The 24,431-nt window shown below is 41.9% G+C and overlaps 1 protein-coding gene and 1 long non-coding RNA gene across 2 annotated transcripts in view; one reads left to right on the top strand and one right to left on the bottom strand.

The window, feature by feature from the left end:
- Nucleotides 1-24,374, top strand: part of LOC143810030 (uncharacterized) — a 198,879-nt gene extending 174,505 nt beyond the window's left edge. The window contains exon 3 of the long non-coding RNA XR_013222611.1: nt 24,124-24,374. This is a non-coding gene — a long non-coding RNA (uncharacterized LOC143810030). The remainder of the gene's footprint in view (nt 1-24,123) is intronic.
- Nucleotides 1-24,431, bottom strand: part of LOC143810029 (uncharacterized) — a 479,140-nt gene that overhangs the window by 445,074 nt on the left and 9,635 nt on the right. The window lies entirely within an intron of this gene.

The raw sequence follows: 24,431 nt of genomic DNA, 5'->3' as shown, positions 1-24,431 counted from the left end.
TTGCCTGCTGTCGTTGTATTCAGTGCTCTTCTGATTGTTCCTGTCTACATCCGTTATCAGTCTCTCCAAGAGAAGCTAAGTTTTGTTTGCTTATTTTTGCTCATCTGGGTTCAAGATGTGTCCTAGTATATGATGTGTTTTGGTCCAGCTTGCTAATATGTGATTTCCCTGCTTGCTGGTGCTCTGGGGTGCTGAGTTGCTCCCCCCACATCGTTAGTTGGTGTGGGGGTTCTCGCATTCTCTGCGTGGATATTTTTGCATAGGGTTTTTTACTGACCGCACAGATCCCTTGCTATTTTCTGCTATCTAGCGTTAGCGGGCCTCATTTGCTTAACCTGTTTCATCTCTGCGTTTGTCTTTTCCTCTTAACTCACCGTTATTATTTGTGGGGGGCTTCTATATCTTTGGGGTATTTCTCTGAGGCAAGTGAGGTCTTACTTTCTCTTTGTGGTAGTCAGTTTCTCAGGCTGTGAAGAGACGTCTAGGATTTCAGGAAACGTTCCACGGCTACCTTTAGTGTGTTTGGTTAGAATCAGGTTTGCGGTCAGTCCAGTTACAACATCCCCAGAGCTTGTCCTATTATCTCTGACTTAGCTGGTTAGATTTGTGATCCTAAGCCACTGGGATCATAGCAGCAGACACTGCTCCTAGGCCCAAAACCCCAAAACTATTAACTGGATTAGATGCAGTAAAAAATTGAGATACACAGGCGGTATAGTTTGTTTCACAGGCGGGCTACTCTGCTGAAGTGCAGATACTGCTACTAAGCCCAAAACCCCAAAACTATTAACTGGATTAGATGCAGTAAAAATTGAGATACACAGGCGGTGTAGCTAGCTTCATAGGCGGGCTACTCTGCTGACGTGCAGACACTGCTCCTAGGCCCAAAACTATTAACTGGATTAGATGCAGTAAAAATTGAGATACACAGGCGGTATAGTTTATTTCACAGGCGGGCTACTCTGCTGACGTGCAGACACTGCTCCTAGGCCCAAAACCCCAAAACTATTAACTGGATTAGATGCAGTAAAAATTGAGATACACAGGCGGTGTAGCTAGCTTTACAGGCGGGCTACTCTGCTGACGTGCAGACACTGCTACTAAGCCCAAAGCCCCAAAACGATTAACTGGATTAGATGCAGTAAAAACTGAGATACACAAGCGGTGTAGCTAACTTCACAGGCGGGCTACTCTGCTGACGTGCAGACATTGCTCCTAGGCCCAAAACCCCAAAACTATTAGCTGGATTAGATGCAGTAAAAATTGAGATACACAAGCAGTGTAGCTAGCTTTACAGGTGGGCTACTCTGCTGACGTGCAGACACTGCTCCTAGGCCCAAAACCCCAAAACAATTAACTGGATTAGATGCAGTAAAAATTGAGATACACAGGCGGTGTAGTTAGCTTCACAGGCGGGCTACTCTGCTGACGTGCAGACACTGCTACTAAGCCCAAAACCCCAAAACGATTAACTGGATTAGATGCAGTAAAAATTGAGATACACAGGTGGTGTAGCTAGCTTCACAGGCGGGCTACTCTGCTGACATGCAGACACTGCTCCTAGGCCCAAAACCCCAAAACTATTAACTGGATTAGATGCAGTAAAAATTGAGATACACAGGTGGTGTAGCTAGCTTCACAGGCGGGCTGCTCTGCTGACATGAAGACACTGCTCCAAGGCCCAAAACTATTAACTGGATTAGATGCAGTAAAAATTTAGATACACAGGCGGTATAGTTTATTTCACAGGCGGGCTACTCTGCTGACATGTAGACACTGCTACTATGCCCAAAACCCCAAAACTATTAACTGGATTAGATGCAGTAAAAATTGAGATACACAGGTGGTGTAGCTAGCATCACAGGCGGGCTGCTCTGCTGACATGAAGACACTGCTCCAAGGCCCAAAACTATTAACTGGATTAGATGCAGTAAAAATTGAGATACACAGGCGGTATAGTTTATTTCACAGGCGGGCTACTCTGCTGACGTGCAGACACTGCTCCTAGGCCCAAAACCCCAAAACTATTAACTGGATTAGATGCAGTAACTATTGAGATAAACAGGCGGTGTAGCTAGCTTCACAGGCGGGCTACTCTGCTGACGTGCAGACACTGCTCCTAGGCCCAAAACCCCAAAACTATTAACTGGATTAGATGCAGTAAAAATTGAGATACATAGGCAGTGTAGTTTGTTTCACAGGCGGGCTACTCTGCTGACGTGCAGACACTGCTCCTAGGCCCAAAACCCCAAAACTATTAACTGGATTAGATGCAGTAAAAATTGAGATACACAGGCGGTGTAGCTAGCTTTACAGGCGGGCTACTCTGCTGACGTGCAGACACTGCTACTAAGCCCAAAGCCCCAAAATGATTAACCGGATTAGATGCAGTAAAAATTGAGATACACAAGCGGTGTAGCTAACTTCACAGGCGGGCTACTCTGCTGACGTGCAGACACTGCTCCTAGGCCCAAAACCCCAAAACTATTAACTGGATTAGATGCAGTAAATATTGAGATACACAGGCAGTGTAGCTAGCTTTACAGGTGGGCTACTCTGCTGATGTGCAGACACTGCTACTAAGCCCAAAACCCCCAAACAATTAACTGGATTAGATGCAGTAAAAATTGAGATACACAGGCGGTGTAGCTAGCTTCACAGGCGGGCTACTCTGCTGACGTGCAGACACTGCTACTAAGCCCAAAACCCCAAAACGATTAACTGGATTAGATGCAGTAAAAATTGAGATACACAAGCGGTGTAGCTAACTTCACAGGCGGGCTACTCTGCTGACGTGCAGACATTGCTCCTAGGCCCAAAACCCCAAAACTATTAACTGGATTAGATGCAGTAAAAATTGAGATACACAAGCAGTGTAGCTAGCTTTACAGGTGGGCTACTCTGCTGACGTGCAGACACTGCTCCTAGGCCCAAAACCCCAAAACAATTAACTGGATTAGATGCAGTAAAAATTAAGATACACAGGCGGTGTAGTTAGCTTCACAGGCGGGCTACTCTGCTGACGTGCAGACACTGCTACTAAGCCCAAAACCCCAAAACTATTAACTGGATTAGATGCAGTAAAAATTGAGATACACAGGTGGTGTAGCTAGCTTCACAGGCGGGCTGCTCTGCTGACATGAAGACACTGCTCCAAGGCCCAAAACTATTAACTGGATTAGATGCAGTAAAAATTTAGATACACAGGCGGTATAGTTTATTTCACAGGCGGGCTACTCTGCTGACATGTAGACACTGCTACTATGCCCAAAACCCCAAAACTATTAACTGGATTAGATGCAGTAAAAATTGAGATACACAGGTGGTGTAGCTAGCATCACAGGCGGGCTGCTCTGCTGACATGAAGACACTGCTCCAAGGCCCAAAACCCCAAAACTATTAACTGGATTAGATGCAGTAAAAATTGAGATACATAGGCAGTGTAGTTTGTTTCACAGGCGGGCTACTCTGCTGACGTGCAGACACTGCTCCTAGGCCCAAAACCCCAAAACTATTAACTGGATTAGATGCAGTAAAAATTGAGATACACAGGCGGTGTAGCTAGCTTTACAGGCGGGCTACTCTGCTGACGTGCAGACACTACTACTAAGCCCAAAGCCCCAAAATGATTAACCGGATTAGATGCAGTAAAAATTGAGATACAGAAGCGGTGTAGCTAACTTCACAGGCGGGCTACTCTGCTGACGTGCAGACACTGCTCCTAGGCCCAAAACCCCAAAACTATTAACTGGATTAGATGCAGTAAATATTGAGATACACAGACAGTGTAGCTAGCTTTACAGGTGGGCTACTCTGCTGATGTGCAGACACTGCTACTAAGCCCAAAACCCCCAAACAATTAACTGGATTAGATGCAGTAAAAATTGAGATACACAGGCGGTGTAGCTAGCTTCACAGGCGGGCTACTCTGCTGACGTGCAGACACTGCTACTAAGCCCAAAACCCCAAAACGATTAACTGGATTAGATGCAGTAAAAATTGAGATACACAAGCGGTGTAGCTAACTTCACAGGCAGGCTACTCTGCTGATGTGCAGACACTGCTCCTAGGCCCAAAACCCCCAAAACTATTAACTGGATTAGATGCAGTAAAAATTGAGATACACAGGCAGTGTAGCTAGCTTTACAGGCGGGCTACTCTGCTGATGTGCAGACATTGCTACTAAGCCCAAAACCCCAAAACAATTAACTGGATTAGATGCAGTAAAAATTGAGATACACAGGCGGTGTAGCTAGCTTCACAGGCGGGCTACTCTGCTGACATGCAGACACTGCTACTAAGCCCAAAACCCCAAAACGATTAACTGGATTAGATGCAGTAAAAATTGAGATACACAGGCGGTGTAGCTAGCTTCACAGGCGGGCTACTCTGCTGAAGTGCAGACACTGCTCCTAGGCCCAAAACCCCCAAACTAATAACTGGATTAGATGCAGTAAAATTTGAGATACACAGGCGGTGTAGCTAGCTTCACAGGCGGGCTACTCTGCTGACGTGCAGACACTGCTACTAAGCCCAAAACCCCAAAACTATTAACTGGGTTAGATGCAGTAAAAATTGAGATACACAGGCGGTGTAGTTAGCTTCACAGGCGGGCTACTCTGCTGACGTGCAGACACTGCTACTAAGCCCAAAACCCCAAAATGATTTACTGGGTTAGATGCAGTAAACATTGAGATACACAGGTGGTGTAGCTATCTTCACAGGTGGGCTACGCTGCTGACGTGCAGACACTGCTGCTTAGCCCAAAACTATTTACTGGGTTAGATGCAGTAAAAATTGAGATACACAGGCGGTGTAGCTAGCTTCTCAAGCGGGCTACTTCGCTGACGTGCAGACACTGCTGCTAAGCCCAAAACTATTTACTGGGTTAGATGCAGTAAAAATTGAGATACACAGGCGGTGTAGCTAGCTTCACAGGCGGGCTACTCAGATGACTATCAGACAATGCTACTAACCCAAAAGGATTGGCTGAGCTAGATTACACCAAATGCTGTGACAAACACTTGCACAGCACTGGCTCAGACCTGCCTGGCAAACAGTGCTATGAACTGCTGTAACCTACCCTGAAAAGGGCTGATATTACAACTAGTCCCGACTCCCTAAACCTATCTCTCTGAGAATTCGCTCCAAAAAAACACTCTTAGTCTGTATAGCGCCCACAGCAGCAGCGGTACTGTCTAACACTAAGCTGCAGCAGTGAGGAAATGGTGGCGACGGGGCAAATGGCTGGTTCTTATAGGGCAAGGACATGTGACATACACAGCCAATAACACATGCCCTTGCTTGTGTGCATCACATGCACATTGCTGTGTGTGTGTGCACTGCTGATAGGCTGAGAGACTGCACCGCCCCTCTGTAAATGCGAGAAAGAAAAAAACAAATGGAGATCGGCGTTATTTCTGCACAGATCTATCCCCCGCCCCCCCCCCCCCCCCCCCGCCACTATACACTGAAACAGTCCATTAACAATGATAAACAGTTTTTATGTGCAAATCAAGCTAGGCTTTTGGTGAACGAACAGTTATCGAACAGAAACTCGAACAGCCGAATTTTAAGCAAATTGTTCGGGTTCGTCGAACAACTCGAACACCGCCCAAAACAGCTCGAATTTGAAATTGGCGAACTGTTCGACTCGAACACCGCTCATCTCTAGTTATAACATCAACTTTCTAGCTATGTCCTGAGGCATCCAATAATGATGGTTACAATAAAATTAGCTAAATTATTGCTGCATAATAGTGGGTTCAGTTTTGGAAGAACAAAGATAAAAGTGCAACATACTGCACCTAGAAATCATGATTTTTAAGAAAACATTAAAATCGTGAGCCAGCAGAATCTGTCCAGTCACAAATCGCAGACCAATATGCTGCAAGTTAATTATAATGACATATAAATTAAAGCTGTTAACAATCATGAACTAGAAAAACTGAGCTCAGTACATCGGCAGCACTATTATTCCAGTGACGTGTTTTAGATGGATTATTCAATGCCTACCTTAAGAGTACAAGACTTGGATGGTGTCCTAATCACATCTTGTGTGTCTGAATCCTATATCTAAGAGAGCTAATGAAAGAAAACATTAATATGAGGATGTTCAGAAAATAATAACTGAAATCCACTATGTCCTGCACCTTTATAAATATGCTAAGATGTTACCTCAGAAGACACTGGCCTGTTGTTTCTCAATGACCTTAAAGCACCTACACAGTAGGACGTTCATTTTAGAGAGAAGTTAACCGAGGCTAAATTCTCCGTTGGATAACACATTTCAAGAACAGTGACCATGTATTGTTGGGCACAAAGATATTGGGGTGCATTTACCACTTTACTGAGCTTATATGTATAAATGCCTACACACCTTTACCGACTTTAAAATGAGTCAATTTACATTTGTATTAGTAAAGTTATCATAGCCATTTTGGGAATGATTTATGAAAGTTCCTGTTCCCATTTCTAAGTAAAGCAGATCAATATTAAGTACAGATGAGTGGATATGACAAATTTTGAATTTGACAGAACAACAACCAAAATTAGCCAGACTCACTATTATATAACAACATTATTTTGGATATTCACTAGAACGCAGTTGATATACCTACTCAAAATTAATGAATAAACCAGATCAGCATAATATATATAAAATATACTATAATTTTATTAAATTATGACAATAAAAAATGAAAGACATAAAAAAGATGGGAGGCAAACCAAAAGACAAGATACAGAAATCACAGCACAACAATATTGGGGTAGCCGAAAGAATTGATCAATTGTTTGCTAAATGTCTCAGTTTAAAGTACAGTTAGAAATTAATATGTGCACATGCACTTTATGTATTGCTTGCTAACCATAGGCAGCGCTGGCTTCTTGGCTGTTTTTTTTTTAATTGGTTTTTGGCTGACCACCTCTTTTGCCATGCGCGCTTGATTATGCACGGCATTTTATCTGTCTTTATCGTGATTGACCTAGGCTGTTGTATACACTTGCAGCAGCCCTCCCCTCCCCCATAGGCTCTATTTGATTATGCATCTGTGTCTGGGCCTGTTTCACCCTTCATCTATGGTTGCCGGTTTGGCAGTGTGGAGGTCAGATCTGAAATGTCCGGACGTCTTATCCAGACCTGGTTGGCCTTTATCTGCCCTTGCCCTTTTGGCACCACGGGAGTGTTTCAGAAATGCTTCAGGTACGTTTGCATTTAATATAGTCTTGCTTTTAATACATTTAGGAGGCTATAATCGCACAGCGTATATAAAAAGCGTAGAGTAGGACTGCACCATCTGAGAATGCCGTGACGTGGCAGGGTAGCTCAAAGAATTGATCAATTGTTTGCTAAATGTCTCAGCTTAAAGTACAGTTTGAAATTAATATGAGCACATGCACTTTATGTATTGCGTGCTAACCATTGGCAGTGCTGGCTTCTTGGCTTTTTTTAATATTAATAATGGTTATACTGACTACATAACATGATCATACATAATAAAAATCCAATATAAATAGCCTATTAAATAAATAAGTAGGTGTAAACATACACATCTGAGAAAAGGCATAAAGAGGAAAGGGAATATAATAAAATAGTGTATACCAAATAGTCAGTATCCCATGGCTCCTGTGACTGCAGTGAGCCAAGGGATACTGACTATTTGGTGTACACTATTTTATTATATGCCCTGCGTTTTACCTGCGGATTTATCGAGGATTTCCAGTGTTTTTTGTGCGGATTTCACCTGCGGATTCCTATACAGGAACAGGATCCGCACAAAGAATTGACATGCTGCAGAAAATACAACGCAGCATTTCAGCGCGGTATTTTCTGCACTATGGGCACAGCGGATTTGGTTTTCCATAGGTTTACATGGTACTGTAAACATCATGGAAAACTGCTACTAATCTACAGCAGCCAATCTGCTGCGGATCCACAGCCAAATCCGCACCGTGCGCACATAAACTAATTCTAACCCTAATTCCAACCCTAATTCTAACCCTAACCCTAATTCTAACCCTAACCCTAATTGAACCCTAACCCTAATTGCAACCCTAACCCTAATTCTAACCCTAACCCTAGTGGAAAAATAAAAATAAATATATTTTCTTTATTTTATTATGTTCCCTACCTATGGGGGTGATAAAGGGGGGGTTTATTTACTATTTTTTTTATTTTGATCACTGTGATAGAACCTATCACGGTGATCAAAATGTACCTGAATGAATGAATCTGCCGGCCAGCAAATTTGGCGGGTGCACTGCGCATGTGCACACCATTTTGGAAGATGGCGGCGCCCATGAGAGAAGATGGCCGGACACCGGGAGGGACACCGGGACTCGGTAAGTATGGGGGGTGGGATCAGACAGTGGGGGAGCGGAGGGGAGAGGAGGGCAGTGGAGGACAGGACCGAGGGGAGGAAAGACTCATGAGGCAGATCGCCACCATCAGTCAGTGGCAGGGGCAGATCGGGGTCTCCAGCCGTGGCAATGATATTGCAGCATTGGCCATGGCTGGATTGTAATATTTCACCAAGTTTCATTGGTGAAATATTACGATTTCTCTGATTGACTGTTTCTCTTTCAACAGCCAATCAGAGCAATCGTAGCCACGTGGGGCAAAGCCACCCCCCTGGGCTGATGTACAACTCCCCTTGTGCCTGCAGGTCAGGTGAAATTCCAATTAACCCTTTCACCCGACCTGCAGGAGCGTGATCCTGCCATGACGCCACATAGGCGTCACAGGTCGGATTGGCACTGACTTTCATGACGCCTACGTGGCGTCACAGGTCAGGAAGGGGTTAATTTTGAGTAGGTATAAAAATTTGAATTTGCCAAATTGCATTGGTTTTTCCAGGAAATATGATCTGCAGCAAAATTATCCTCTTTGAATTGAATGTTCAATATTATGTTCCACCACTCACCTGTCCGTTTCCAATGCTACTCACTACCCATCACCCGATCCTCAGAGCCGCCTCTTATTTCACATCATCACTCCCAGTCTTCATACTCTAGGCCAGAGGTGTCAAACTGCATTCCTCGAGGGCCGCCATGTCATGTTTTCAGGATTTCCTTGTATTGCACAGGTGATAATTTAATCACCTGCACAGAATGATTCCAGCACCTTGTGGAATGCTAAGGAAATCCTGAAAACATGACCTGTTGGCGGCCCTCGAGGAATGCAGTTTGACACCTCTGCTCTAGGCCAAGACTTCCAGCTGAGACCATGACTCTGAGGTCAATGTCCATCACAGGTCATGATGAAGTCATGGGTATGCAAATAAAAACTGACGTCTTAGACCTGGCTGTGGTGTGTTGAGCTACAATGGCAGAAAGTAGAGCAGCGCTGCCCGCCATCCAGTCCTTATCTTTCTGATGTCACAGCTTTGACCTATTATACTAGGCTGGGACTTCCAGCCACAACCTGGCCTCAGAAGTCTGAGGAATTTCAGCCCTACAGTGAGCAGGTGAAGTTTGAGGCATACGATGGGAGAAAGAAGAGGCAGATATAAGGACAGGACAATGGGCAGTGTGCAGTTGAGGGGCCAGACAGATAAGCAATGAAGTGAGAATAATTTTTTTTTAAAGGACACTTTTGCTAACCCTCTGCATTTCAGCAAAATTGCAGCCAGCTGGCTGCCATCCAGGTGAATCGAATTTACAAGAATACATATTCTCAAAAATGCAGGTTTTTGCGTATTCATGTAGAATTCAATTCCACACAAATAAATTAGCGCAACTAGTAGCAAATATCAAATTTTCTTACTGGCATGTGCTGAGTTGAAGACTTGGTGCATGATGCACTACTCATTTCAAAAAGAATATATGTTTGAGGTTTGCTGGCAGGTGCATATCGACCCCGGTCACAGAAGTCGTAATCGGTCCTATGCGGGTAAGGGGTCCACCAACGCCAGCAGAAACTTCAACTGGATGCACATCCCCGAATTACTATAGGCTATGCATTATATTTTATGGATGACTATGGGCAGTGCATTATACTACATGGATGATGACGATGGACTGTGCATTATACTTTATGGATGACTATAAGCTGTGCATTATACTACATGGATGATGACTATGGGCTGTTCAATATACTTTATGGGCTGTGCATTAAACTTTATACATTTGACTTTATGGATGACTATGGGTAGTGCATTATACTACATGGATGATGACTATGGACTGTGTATTATGCTTTATGGATAACTATTGACTATGCATTATACTACATGGATGATGACTATGGGCTCTGCATTATACTTACTCTATGGATGATTATGGGATGTGCATTATAGTTTATGGATGACTATGGGCTGTACTTTATACTATATGGATGATGACTATGGCCTATGCATTATGCTACATAGATGATGACTATGGGCTGTGCATTATAATACATTGATGATGACTACTGGCTGTGCATTAGACTACATGGATGATAACTATGGGCTGTGCATTATACTTTATGAATGACTATGGGCTGTGCATTATATTACATGGATGACTATGGACTGTGCATTATACTACATGGATGATGACTATGGACTATGCATTATACTTTATGGATGACTATGGGCTGTGCATTATACTTTATGGATGACTATAGGTTGTGTATTATACTATATGGATGATGGCTAAGGGCTGTGTATTATACTTTATGGATGACTATGGGCTGTGCATTATTCTTTATAGATGACTATGGGCTGTGCATTATACTACATGAAAGATGACTATGGGTTGTGCATTATACTTTATGGAGGATTATGGGCTGTGCATTCTACTATATGGAGGATATATGCTGTGCATTAGAATCATAGAATGTTAAAGTTGGAAGGGACCTCAAGGGTCATCATGTCCAACCCCCTGCTCAATGTATTGCAGGATTCACTAAACCGTCTCAGACAGATGTCTGTCCAGCCTCTGTTTGAAGACTTACATTGAAAAAGAACTCACCACCTCTCATGGCATCCTGTTCCACTCATTGATCACCCTCACTGTCAAAAAGTTTTTCCTAATATCTAAACTGAATCTTCTGCCTTCCAGTTTCATTCCATTGCTTCTCATATTTCCATCTGCAAATGAGAATAAGAATGATACCTCTACACTGTGACATCCCTTCAGACATTTGTAGACAACTATTAAGTCTCTTCTTAGCCTTCTTTTTTGCAAGCTAAACATTCCCAGATGCTCTAACTGTTCCTCATAGGACATACTTTGCAGTCCACTCACCATCTTGCTACCTCTTCTCTGAACTTGCTCCAGTTTTTTAATGTCATTTTAATAATGTGGTGCCTAGAACTGGACATAGTATTCCAGATGAGGCCTGAACAAACAGAAGTAGAGGGGGATATTTACTTCATGAGATTTAGACTATATGCTTCTCTTAATACATACTAGAACTCTGTGTGCATTTTTTGCTGCTGCATCACACTGTTGACTCATGTGCAGTCTGTGATTATTATACCCATTTTTATACATTTTCATACATGATGTTGCTTAGTTCTATTCTTCCCATTCTGTAGATGTAATTTTCATTTCTCTTGCGTAGATGTAGAATCTTTCATTTCTCCCTGTTAAATATCATTTTATTAGTCGCTGCCAATTGTTCAAGCTTATCTAGATCCTTCTGAATCCTTCCTCTGTCTTCTCTAGTGCTAGCTATCCATTCTAGATTTGCATCATCATATACTATATAGAGGATATGGGCTGTGTATTATATTAATATGGAGGACTATGTGCTGTGCATTATACTATATGAAGGACTATGGGATGCATATCATACTATATGGTGGACTATGGGCTGTGCATTATGCTATATGAAGGACTATAGGATGTATGTCATACTATATGGTGGACTATGGGCTGTGCATTATACTGTATGAAGAACTACGGGCTGTGCATTATGCTATATGAAGGATATGGGCTATGTGCTATACTGTATAAAGGATATGGGCTGTGCATTATACTATTTGGAGGACTATGGGCTGTGCAGTATACTATATAGAGTATATGGGCTGGGTATTATACTAATAAGGAGGCGCATTATACTATATGGAGAACTATAGGCTGTGTGTTATACTATGGAGGAATATGGGGAGTGCATTATACTTTTGCTATGGGGCCCTATAACTTCTATGTATGCCCATGGTGAGTATAATGGTTTACTTTTTCTATACATTAAAGAACAGCGGCAGGATGGGGGGTATATATACCAGGATGGGGCCCAGGATAAGTAACATATACCAGGATGAGGGATATATATCAGGATAGGGCTCAGTATAAGGGACACATACCAGAAAATATGAATATATAGTGGAGAGCAAAAGGGTAACAGTGTTTTGAGCTTTTGACTTTCAGGCTCCATATTTCACCATCCACTCCTGCTTTGATCGTGACACTATCATCATTTTATAGACAATCATCTTGGCAATTTTATAAATAAATTTGAGTTGCAACTATTTAGCATATGATTATTTATGCAGATTCTTGTCACGTCACTGCATTGTTACTGTTTTGCTCCTGGTGGTGAAAAAATATTTGTCCTGAATTTTACAAAATGCAACCTGTTCTCACATTCCCTAATAGTTCAGTGTATTATTAGGTTGCTTCCCAAGTGAAACGTCATTGGTTCGAATCGTGTGGCAGACATGAAAATGTTTTCCCCAGAAAAGAGAAACAGCATCATCCAGCTCATCGATAGCAGTATCTTGGCCAAGAAAATTGCTAAACTGCCTTATGTGAGTACCATGACAGTTGGAAGAATATGAAGTGAAGTCCGTCCATCTATTCAGAAGCCAAAAGGTGGACATCCACGCAAAATATCATAGTCAATAAATCGGCTCATCCAAAGGTCTAATCAGCTCTAGCATGATAAACACAGCAGTGGAGGTGGCTCATATGCTTCATAATAGTGAAATCACAGATGTCGATGCAAACACCGTTCAGCGCACATTACATAAGTCTGGAATGGTGGCTAAAAAAAAGGTGAAGAAGCCTCAACTTCAATGTTGTCATAAGAAGCATTGGTTCGAGTTTGCAAACAAGTATGAAAAGTGGACATTTAAAGATTTGAAACGGGTGATTTGGAGCTATATGACACAAAAATCAATAGACTAGGCTCTGATAGGTGCAAATGGGTCTGAAAGAAACAAGGTAAAAAAGGGCTAACAGATTGAGAAATGGAAGGACATGTCAAGTTCAGTGGAGGAAGTCTGATGATATGGGGTTGTTTCACAGCCAAAGGAATTGGATACTTGACCAGGGTCAATGGTGGTCTCAATGCTGAGCTACTGTATATGTGAGTATTCTACAAGATGAGTTACTTCGTACACTCAAGTACTATGGGTATGAAAAGGACGACATAGTGTTCCAACAGGATAACAACACAAAGCATACGTTAAGATTGAAGAAGAAATGGTTCAATAACAATGAAGGAGAGGTGCTGGAATGGCCATCACAGTACCCAGACCACAACCCATTCAAACATATGTGTGTAGAATTGAAGAAAAAACTGCACACATTCCCAAGATAGTCGACCAGTATGCTCCAATGTTTGGTAGACACATGTTTTAATCTGATCAAGAGCATGCCCAGAAGGATTCAGGCAGTGTTGAAAGCCAAATAATAATAATAATAATCTTTATTTTTATATAGCGCTAACATATTCCGCAGCGCTTTACAGTTTTGCACACATTATCATCGCTGTCCCCAATGGGGCTCACAATCTAAATTCCCTATCAGTATGTCTTTGGAATGTGGAAGGAAACCAGAGTGCCCGGAGGAAACCCACGCAAACATGGAGAGAACATACAAACTCTTTGCAGATTTTGTCCTGAGTGGGATTAGAACCCAGGACTCCAGCGCTGCAAGCCAAAGGTGGCTTTACAAAACATTACCAAAATAATACAAATTTAAATGTAGATCTTGAGGAGCAAAGCAGTAACAATGCAGTGACATAACGAGAATTTGCATAACGAATCATATGGTAAATAGTCAAATTTAAGTATGAGATATCCAAGATGACTGTCTATAAAATGGTGGCAATCTCAAGTTCAAAGCAGAAGTGGATAATGAGATATGGAGCCCGAAAGTAAAAAATTCAAAACATTGTTACTCCTTTGCTCCCCATTGTATATATACAGTATATATATGCATGTATATATACAGTGGGGCAAAAAAGTATTTAGTCAGTCAGCAATAGTGCAAGTTCCACCACTTAAAAAGATGAGAGGCGTGTGTAATTTACATCATAGGTAGACCTCAACTATGGGAGACAAACTGAGAAAAAAAAATCCAGAAAATCACATTGTCTGTTTTTTTTATCATTTTATTTGCATATTATGGTGGAAAATAAGTATTTGGTCAGAAACAAACAATCAAGATTTCTGGCTCTCACAGACCTGTAACTTCTTCTTTAAGAGTCTCCTCTTTCCTCCACTCATTACCTGTAGTAATGGCACCTGTTTAAACTTGTTATCAGTATAAAAAGACACCTGTGCACACCCTCAAACAGTCTGACTCCAAACTCCACTATGGTGAAGACCAAAGAGCTGTCAAAGGACACCAGAAACAAAATTGTAGCCCTGCACCAGGCTGGGAAGACTGAATCTGCAATAGCCAACCAGCTTGGAGTGAAGAAATCAACAGTGGGAGCAATAATTAGAAAATGGAAGACATTCAAGACCACTGATAATCTCCCTCGATCTGGGGCTCCACGCAAAATCCCACCCCGTGGGGTCAGAATGATCACAAGAACGGTGAGCAAAAATCCCAGAACCACGCGGGGGGACCTAGTGAATGAACTGCAGAGAGCTGGGACCAATGTAACAAGGCCTACCATAAGTAACACAATACGCCACCATGGACTCAGATCCTGCAGTGCCAGACGTGTCCCACTGCTTAAGCCAGTACATGTCCGGGCCCGTCTGAAGTTTGCTAGAGAGCATTTGGATGATCCAGAGGAGTTTTGGGAGAATGTCCTATGGTCTGATGAAACCAAACTGGAACTGTTTGGTAGAAACACAACTTGTCGTGTTTGGAGGAAAAAGAATACTGAGTTGCATCCATCCAACACCATACCTACTGTAAAGCATGGTGGTGGAAACATCATGCTTTGAGGCTGTTTCTCTGCAAAGGGGCCAGGACGACTGATCCGGGTACATGAAAGAATGAATGGGGCCATGTATCGTGAGATTTTGAGTGCAAACCTCCTTCCATCAGCAAGGGCATTGAAGATGAAACGTGGCTGGGTCTTTCAACATGACAATGATCCAAAGCACACCGCCAGGGCAACGAAGGAGTGGCTTCGTAAGAAGCATTTCAAGGTCCTGGAGTGGCCTAGCCAGTCTCCAGATCTCAACCCTTTAGAAAACCTTTGGAGGGAATTGAAAGTCCGTGTTGCCAAGCGAAAAGCCAAAAACATCACTGCTCTAGAGGAGATCTGCATGGAGGAATGGGCCAACATACCAACAACAGTGTGTGGCAACCTTGTGAAGACTTACAGAAAACGTTTGACCTCTGTCATTGCCAACAAAGGATATATTACAAAGTATTGAGATGAAATTTTGTTTCTGACCAAATACTTATTTTCCACCATAATATGCAAATAAAATGATAAAAAAACAGACAATGTGATTTTCTGGAATTTTTTTCACAGTTTGTCTCCCATAGTTGAGGTCTACCTATGATGTAAATTACAGACGCCTCTCATCTTTTTAAGTAGTGGAACTTGCACTATTGCTGACTGACTAAATACTTTTTTGCCCCACTGTATATATATATATATATATATATATATATATATATATATATATATATATATATATATATATATATATATATATATATATACGGCTCTGGCAAAAATTAACAGACCATTGCAAAATTTTCAGTTTGTCTGGTTTTTCTCTTTATAGGTATATTTTTGAGTAAGATGTAAATTGTTCTTTTATTCCATTTTATTCTGTAAACTACTGACAACATGTCTCCAAAGTTCCAAGCAATACATTTTGTATTTATTTTCTGAAAATGAGAAATGGTCAAAATAACAAAAAAATGAATTGCTCACAGACCTTAAATAATGCAAAAAAAATCATGTTCATAATCATTTAGAAACAACAAGAAAATAAATACAAAATTTATTGCTTGGAATTTCGGAGACATGTTGTCAGTAGTTTATAAAATAAAAGAAAAATTTACATTTTCCTCAAAAATATACCTATAAAGAGAAAAATCAGACAAACTGAAAATTTTGCAGTGGGCTCTTAATTTTTGCCAGAGCTGTATATGGAGCGCCCAGCCAAGGCATAGGGGTACTCGGTACTGGGTCCAGTCGTCATTAAAGGGGTGGTCACAGTGGCAGCGACCCAGTCCGTGGCCCTGGGCATCCAAATTAACTTAAATGTCTTTAAAGGGGTTATTAGAAATAAGAATGTTCGTGAAGCCACCTGTGGTATTCGGTCAGGGGTGACTGACGCTGCTTAAAGGGGTCCCCTGGGGAGTGAGAGCACTGCAGCAAGGATGGTATGGCTTTCCACAGGTGAAGCTGGGTCCCCAGGGCTCCCGGTGTATTTGGCAAAGATAGTGTGGTGCCAGAAATAATCAGAGGACACAAGGTTGCAGTCTCTTTACCTGTTTACCTAGTGGTTTACGGCCACAGTCCAGGGTACCAGCAACAGGTGACAGTGGAGTCCAGTCAGCTTGGAAACAAGTTGAATTCCCTTTGCCAGGTCAGATATGGGAGCCTTCCACTACGCGCTGTACAATAGTTCCTTGCTGCCTATGGCTTTTTTCAAGGTCCTTTCTCACTCTCTGTCCTAAGACTGTTCCTGCATGGTAGGCAACGTGAGCCGTTTTATAGGGGTCTCTATTCACGGTGACTCCCGGCATGTTGCATGTACAGGTTACCTGTCAAAGGGATCCTCCTTGTTTCCAGGCATGGCATCACCCTTCCCGAGAAAAAGGCAGTACCACGGTGGTAACCGAACTCCTGGGGTGCCACATATATATACAGTGGGGCAAAAAAGTATTTAGTCAGTCAGCAATAGTGCAAGTTCCACCACTTAAAAAGATGAGAGGCGTGTGTAATTTACATCATAGGTAGACCTCAACTATGGGAGACAAACTGAGAAAAAAAATTCCAGAAAATCACATTGTCTGTTTTTTTATCATTTTATTTGCATATTATGGTGGAAAATAAGTATTTGGTCAGAAACAAAATTTCATCTCAATACTTTGTAAAATATCCTTTGTTGGCAATGACAGAGGTCAAACGTTTTCTGTAAGTCTTCACAAGGTTGCCACACACTGTTGTTGGTATGTTGGCCCATTCCTCCATGCAGATCTCCTCTAGAGCAGTGATGTTTTTGGCTTTTCGCTTGGCAACACGGACTTTCAACTCCCTCCAAAGGTTTTCTATAGGGTTGAGATCTGGAGACTGGCTAGGCCACTCCAGGACCTTGAAATGCTTCTTACGAAGCCACTCCTTTGTTGCCCTGGCGGTGTGCTTTGGATCATTGTCATGTTGAAAGACCCAGCCACGTTTCATCTTCAATGCCCTTGCTGATGGAAGGTTTGCACTCAAAATCTCACGATACATGGCCCCATTCATTCTTTCATGTACCCAGATCAGTCGTCCTGGCCCCTTTGCAGAGAAACAGCCCCAAAGCATGATGTTTCCACCACCATGCTTTACAGTAGGTATGGTGTTTGATGGATGCAACTCAGTATTCTTTTTCCTCCAAACACGACAAGTTGTGTTTCTACCAAACAGTTCCAGTTTGGTTTCATCAGACCATAGGACATTCTCCCAAAACTCCTCTGGATCATCCAAATGCTCTCTAGCAAACTTCAGACGGGCCCGGACATGTACTGGCTTAAGCAGTGGGACACGTCTGGCACTGCAGGATCTGAGTCCATGGTGGCGTAGTGTGTTACTTATGGTAGGCCTTGTTACATTGGTCCCAGCTCTCTGCAGTTCATTCACTAGGTCCCCCCGCGTGGTTCTGGGATTTTTGCTCACCGTTCTTGTGATCATTCTGACCCCACGGGTTGGTATTTTGCGTGGAGCCCCAGATCGAGGGAGATTATCAGTGGTCTTGAATGTCTTCCATTTTCTAATTATTGCTCCCACTGTTGATTTCTTCACTCCAAGATGGTTGGCTATTGCAGATTCAGTCTTCCCAGCCTGGTGCAGGGCTACAATTTTGTTTCTGGTGTCCTTTGACAGCTCTTTGGTCTTCACCATAGTGGAGTTTGGAGTCAGACTGTTTGAGGGTGTGCACAGGTGTCTTTTTATAGTGATAACAAGTTTAAACAGGTGCCATTACTACAGGTAATGAGTGGAGGAAAGAGGAGACTCTTAAAGAAGAAGTTACAGGTCTGTGAGAGCCAGAAATCTTGATTGTTTGTTTCTGACCAAATACTTATTTTCCACCATAATATGCAAATAAAATGATAAAAAAACAGACAATGTGATTTTCTGGATTTTTTTTTCTCAGTTTGTCTCCCATAGTTGAGGTCTACCTATGATGTAAATTACAGACGCCTCTCATCTTTTTAAGTGGTGGAACTTGCACTATTGCTGACTGACTAAATACTTTTTTGCCCCACTGTATATATATATACACTGTATACATTCCACAGAATCCTATAGTACAGTGGGGAAAAAAGTATTTAGTCAATCTCCCACTTAGAAAGATGAGAGAGGCCTGTAACTGACATCATAGGTGGGTCACATTCCAACCTCCACTATGGTGAAGACCAAAGAGCTGTCGAAGGACACCAGAAACAAAATTGTTGCCCTGCACCAGGCTAGGAAGACTGAATCTGCAATAGGCAAGCAGTTTGGTGTGATGAACTGTGGGAGCAATAATAAGAAAATGGAAGACATACAAGACCACTGGTGATCTCCCTCCATCTGGGGCTCCACTCAAGATCTCACCCTGTGGGGTCAAAATGAACACAAGAATGGTGAGCAAAAATCCCAGAACCACACAGGGGGACCTAGTGAATGACCTTTATAGAGCTGGGACCACCATAACAAAGGCTACCATCAGTAACACACTATTCCGCCAGGGACTCAGATCGTGCAGCCAGTACATGTCTGGGCCCATCTGAAGTTTGCTAGAGAGCATTTGCATTATCCAGAAGAGTATTGGGAGAATGTCATATGGTCTGATGGGGGTGGCAATGTCATGCTTTGGGGCTGTTTCTCTGCAAAGGGACCAGGATGACTGATCCATGAACAAGAAAGAATGAATGGGGCCATGTATCGTGAGATTTTGAGTGCAAACCTCCTTCCATCAGCAAGGGCATTGAAGATGAAACGTGGATGGATCTTTCAGCATGATAATGATCCCAAGCACACCTCTAGGGCAATGAAGGAGTGGCTTCGTAAGAAGTATATGAAGGTCCTGGAGTGGCCTAGCCAGTCTTCAGATCTCAACCCCATAGAAAACCTTTGGAGGGAGTTGAAAGTCCATGTTGCCCAGCAACAGGCCAAAAACATCACTGCTCTGGAGGAGATCTGCATGGGGAAATGGGCCAACATACCACCAACAGTGTGTGCCAACCTTGTAAAGACTTACAGAAACTGTTTGACCTCCGTCATTGCTAACAAAGGATATATAACAAAATATTGAGATTAACTTTTGTTAATGACCAAATACTTATTTTCCACCATAATTTGCAAAATTAATCTTGCCAAATCAGACAAATTGATTTTCTGGATTTGTTTTCTCATTTTGACTCTTATAGTTGTGGTCTACTTATGATGTCAATTACAGGCCTCTCTCATCTTTTTAAGCGGGAAAACTTACACAATTCATGGCTGAATAAATACTTTTTTCCCTACTCTATGTATATATATATATATATATATATATATATATATATATATATATATATATATATATATATATACATAAGTATATATTCACTGCTCAAAAAAATAAAGGGAACACTTAAACAACAGAATATGACTCAAAGTAAATCAAACTTCTGTTAAATAAAACTGTCCACTTAGGAAACAACACTGTTTTACAATCAATTTCACATACTGTTGTGCAAATGGAATAGACAACAGATGGAAATTATTGGAAATTATCAAGACAATCTCAATAAAGGAGTGGTTCTCCAGGTGGGGACCACAGACCACATCTCAGTACCAATGCTTTCTGGCTGATGTTTTGGTCACTTTTGAATGTTGGTTGTGCTTTCACACTCGTGGTAGGATGAGACGGACTCTACAACCCACACAGTGGCTCAGGTAGTGCAGCTCATCCTGGATGACACATCAATGCAAGCTGTGCTGTGTCTGTCAGCATAGTGTCCAGAGGCTGGAGGCGCTACCAGGAGACAGGCCAGTACACCAGGAGACATTAAGGGGGCCGTAGGAGGGCAACAACCCAGCAGCAGGACTGCTACCTCAGCCTTTGTGCAAGGAGGAACAGGAGGATCACTGCCAGAGCCCTGCAAAATGACCTCCAGCAGGCCACAAATGTGCAGGGTGTCTGCATAAACAGTTAGAAACAGACTCCATGAGGATGGTCTGAGTGCCCGACGTCCACAGATAGGGGTTGTGCTCATAGCCCAACACGGTGCAGGGCGCTTGGCATTTGCCACAGAACACCAGGTTTGGCAAATTCGCCACTGGCACCCTGTGCTATTCACAGATGAAAGCAGGTTCACACTGAGCACATGTGACAGACGTGACAGAGTCTGAAGAAGCTGTGAAGAGCAATCTGCTGCCTGCAACATCCTTCAGCATGACCGGTTTGGCAGTGGGTCAGTAATGGTGTGGGGTGCCATTTCTTTGGAGGGCCGCACAGCCCTCCGTGTGCTCACCAGAGGTAGCCATTAGGTACCGAGATGAGACCCTTCGACCCCTTGTGAGACCATATGCTGGTGCGGTTGGCCCTGGGTTCCTCCTAAAGCAGGACAATGCCAGACCTCATGTGGCTGGAGTGTGTCAGCAGTTCCTGCAAGATGAAGACATTGAGGCTATGGACTGGCCCACCCTTTCCACAGACCTGAATCCAATTGAACACATCTGGGACATCATGTCTCGCACCATCCACAAATGTCACATTATACCACAATTATACCACAGACTGTCCAGGAGTTGGCGGATGCTTTAGTCCAGGTCTGGGAAGAGATCCCTCAGGAGACCATCCGCCGCCTCATCAGGAGCATGCCCAAGTGTTGTAGAGAGGTCATACAGGCACATGGAGGCCACACACACTACTGAGCATCATTTCCTTGTCTTGAGGCATTGCCACTGAAGTTTGATCAGCCTGTAACTTCATTTTCCACTTAGATTTTTAGCATCATTCCAACTCCAGACCTCCGTGGGATATTAGTTGTGATTTACGTTGATAATTTTTAGGTTTTATTGGTCTCAACACATTCCACTATGTATTGAATAAAGATTTACAACTAGAATATATCATTCAGTGATATCTAGGATGTGGAATTTTAGTGTTCTCTTTATTTTTTGGAGCAGTGTATAATTATTAATGGGTGCCCCAGTACAAATCTTGCACCAAGGCCCATCAGACTCTAGTTATGCTATTGTATGCTGGTATTAGTAAGACTGATCCACTATATAAAGGCTCCATGGGCAACCAATTTTTCAGAATATCATGAAGAATTGATGGGGCTGCTCTATGTGAACAATCCTCTTTTAGGGTAAGTTCACATGTTGCATATTTGGCATGAATTTTTAATTCCATATCTGCAATTTATCTACAGCAATATTCCCATGTTACATGTGGATTTTGCCAGATTTTTATTTGGATTCACTACAAATTTCACCTTTTCAATTCCAAATGCAAAATTCACACTGAAGTTTGCGCAAACAATTCACATGCTGCCAATTGTAACATTCATGTCAATTTCCGTGCAGAAGTTTAGAGCTGAAATTTCATCTCCTTTTCTGGCATTGTTTTACTTTGTTAATATTATCCAGATAAATCCACATTGAAAATCAGCACCAAATACGCAACTTACAACATACCTTTATTGTACAGCAGGCTGATCAGTGGGGTATTGTACTGTTATCCCCAAGGCCCCAAACACATTAGACTAATGTCATCTGAATTCCATCGATATCAGCAAGTTTGGCCAACAGATTAATGTGTCTGGGAGCTCAGGTCTACTGGTGATTGGGGGAGATGTCGACCGGGCATGTCGGATTTCGAACTGACAATCATGTTGTTCTCCCATAGATCATGTCAGCTGGCAGCTTTCTTATAGAGAACATGAGAGAGTCGGAAGTGTATGAGAAAAATCAGCCAAAGCATTGTTCGATGGCAGCATAGTTTAACCGAGAAATGTTTTTGAAACATGGTATGTGAGACTAGCAAAGTGAGAGCCACTGTTTGTAGCCAATCTCCACTATGGCTTATAGAGAGGAGTTCTGAACAGGGAACACAATTCTTCTCTTTTCCATTAGGTCTATGACAGAACATGATGAAAAACTGACTAGCTTACTCCTTCTAAGCTCTATGTAGAAAAAGGAGGTCTAGTTTCCCAGCATGAGTCATGAGTCACTGCAAAAGTCCCTGGCAGCACAAGGAGGGAGCTGCTGGGTTAGGAGTTGAAGAGGGGAATGATTCAAGCAGGAAAAAGAGACTTCCTGTTCCTATATAGAGCATAGAAAAGAGAACAATTAACTGAGTGAAATGCAAAATGAGCAATTGTAAGTACACCATATGTGCTATATAATATGATGATTGCAATACATTAAGAGGAAAAATAATCTTTGATGCGAGTGCTTCTTTAAAAATGTTGAGATGACACTTTGCATTTCATTTCTACTAAAATGCCATTACAACATATGCGAATCAGAAATGTGATAATATGTGAGTCAAATGACATTGATCTCCACCAAACTTGACGCTTTCTGCTCCCTATTTTTATTAAGTTACTCTTTTTGGAAATGATTGGTCATAAATGTTATAAAGGGTTAGGCTCATGGCAAACAATAAATATTTAAAATTACTAATTTAAAAACCTAAACCATAGTTTGAGAAATAATATGTTCAATTGAATTGGGTAGTTATTTATTAAAGCATGCTTGTAAGATAGGATGTTTGGGTCCAGAATCTCCTTATTCCCCTAAAACAAGAAGTAACAAGTAAGGTGTAAATGCACATATGATAGTTTTCTTAGGAAAAATGCACTAAAAATATATAACTGAAGTCAAGGAATAAGTATATAGCGCTTAAAAGTTGCACTGGGATCAATTGATTTAGTAAAACCTCCTGCAGTTTTTTGACTTTGGAAAGCAACACAAAAAAAAAATCTGTTTTTTAGGCTACGGTAGAAATGTGAATAAGACACCAGTGTACATTTTCCCATCCTCTCAATATTCCGACACATTAGATAAGCAATTTAGCAGGGCACAAACTGCACATAAAATCATTGCTGTTGGAGTGTTAGTACTGTAATGTCCTAAAACTAATATAGTGATATAATAGAATTGTTGGCTTGCTAATGACTGTATGTGATGTTCACATTTCATGTATTATTTCTAATTATGAGCAAATAAATCAAAGATTGAAAAAAACAGATGTATGTGAAAATCATGAAATTGATAGAAAACAGCATAGTAAGCAAACTGTTAATGAGGAAAGAGATAAAGTGAAGGGGTTTTGTGGTTTGGGTATGTTAGAGAACACATCTCAGATATCCTTTAAGAAAACCTCAGCCTGTCAGCTCATGGAGTTAATGAGCATTAAAGGCATAATTTACCTCTTTAATAGGAAGCTATATAAAATTCAGGAGGACAGTGGACCTTACAAGGTGAAGGGGACATTTTAACATTCTTCATAAGTCGATATTTCAGAAAATCGCTGCTGATTCAACCAAAGATTTTTCTTACATTGTTTACTATATTAAGGGAACTGTCAGACTGACATACAATTGTGATATTGTAGATAAATGCTACAACGCTCTCTATTGCCATTTTATTTTACAGATGGCATTAACAGTATAACAATTTATAATCTTTGATGTCTGAACAATATTATTCATGCAAAAATCATCTAGAATTCGCAAAAACACCATATTTTATACAAAAAGCGGTGTACAAATTTAACTTTATCATTTTTGCTTTAGGTGTCCTACTATCACATTTCCACCAGAACCTGGCCTTGCAAAGTCTGCTTATGTCGTCTCCGTGGAAGGTTCACATGGTTGCAGATATGTTGGAACCAGAAGCTCTGGACAGTGCAGGCACTTTCCAGCAACTTAGATTTGCGTGACTGGGACCTACAGAGCCGTCCAGTTGGGCAGTTTGTGTGTGTGCTGTCCAGCTGTAGTTATCATCTACCTGCTCTAGCCAGTAGGAGAGAATTACACCCTACGTAAGCTTCCAGCCAAATATAGCTTTGTGCTCTCCTGGTTTGAGTCTATGGTTTCTTCTC

Source organism: Ranitomeya variabilis, chromosome 2 (assembly GCF_051348905.1).
Source record: "Ranitomeya variabilis isolate aRanVar5 chromosome 2, aRanVar5.hap1, whole genome shotgun sequence".
NCBI lineage: Eukaryota > Metazoa > Chordata > Amphibia > Anura > Dendrobatidae > Ranitomeya > Ranitomeya variabilis.
Note: the sequence above shows the minus strand (reverse complement) of the source record. Positions and strands in the feature narration are given on the sequence as shown.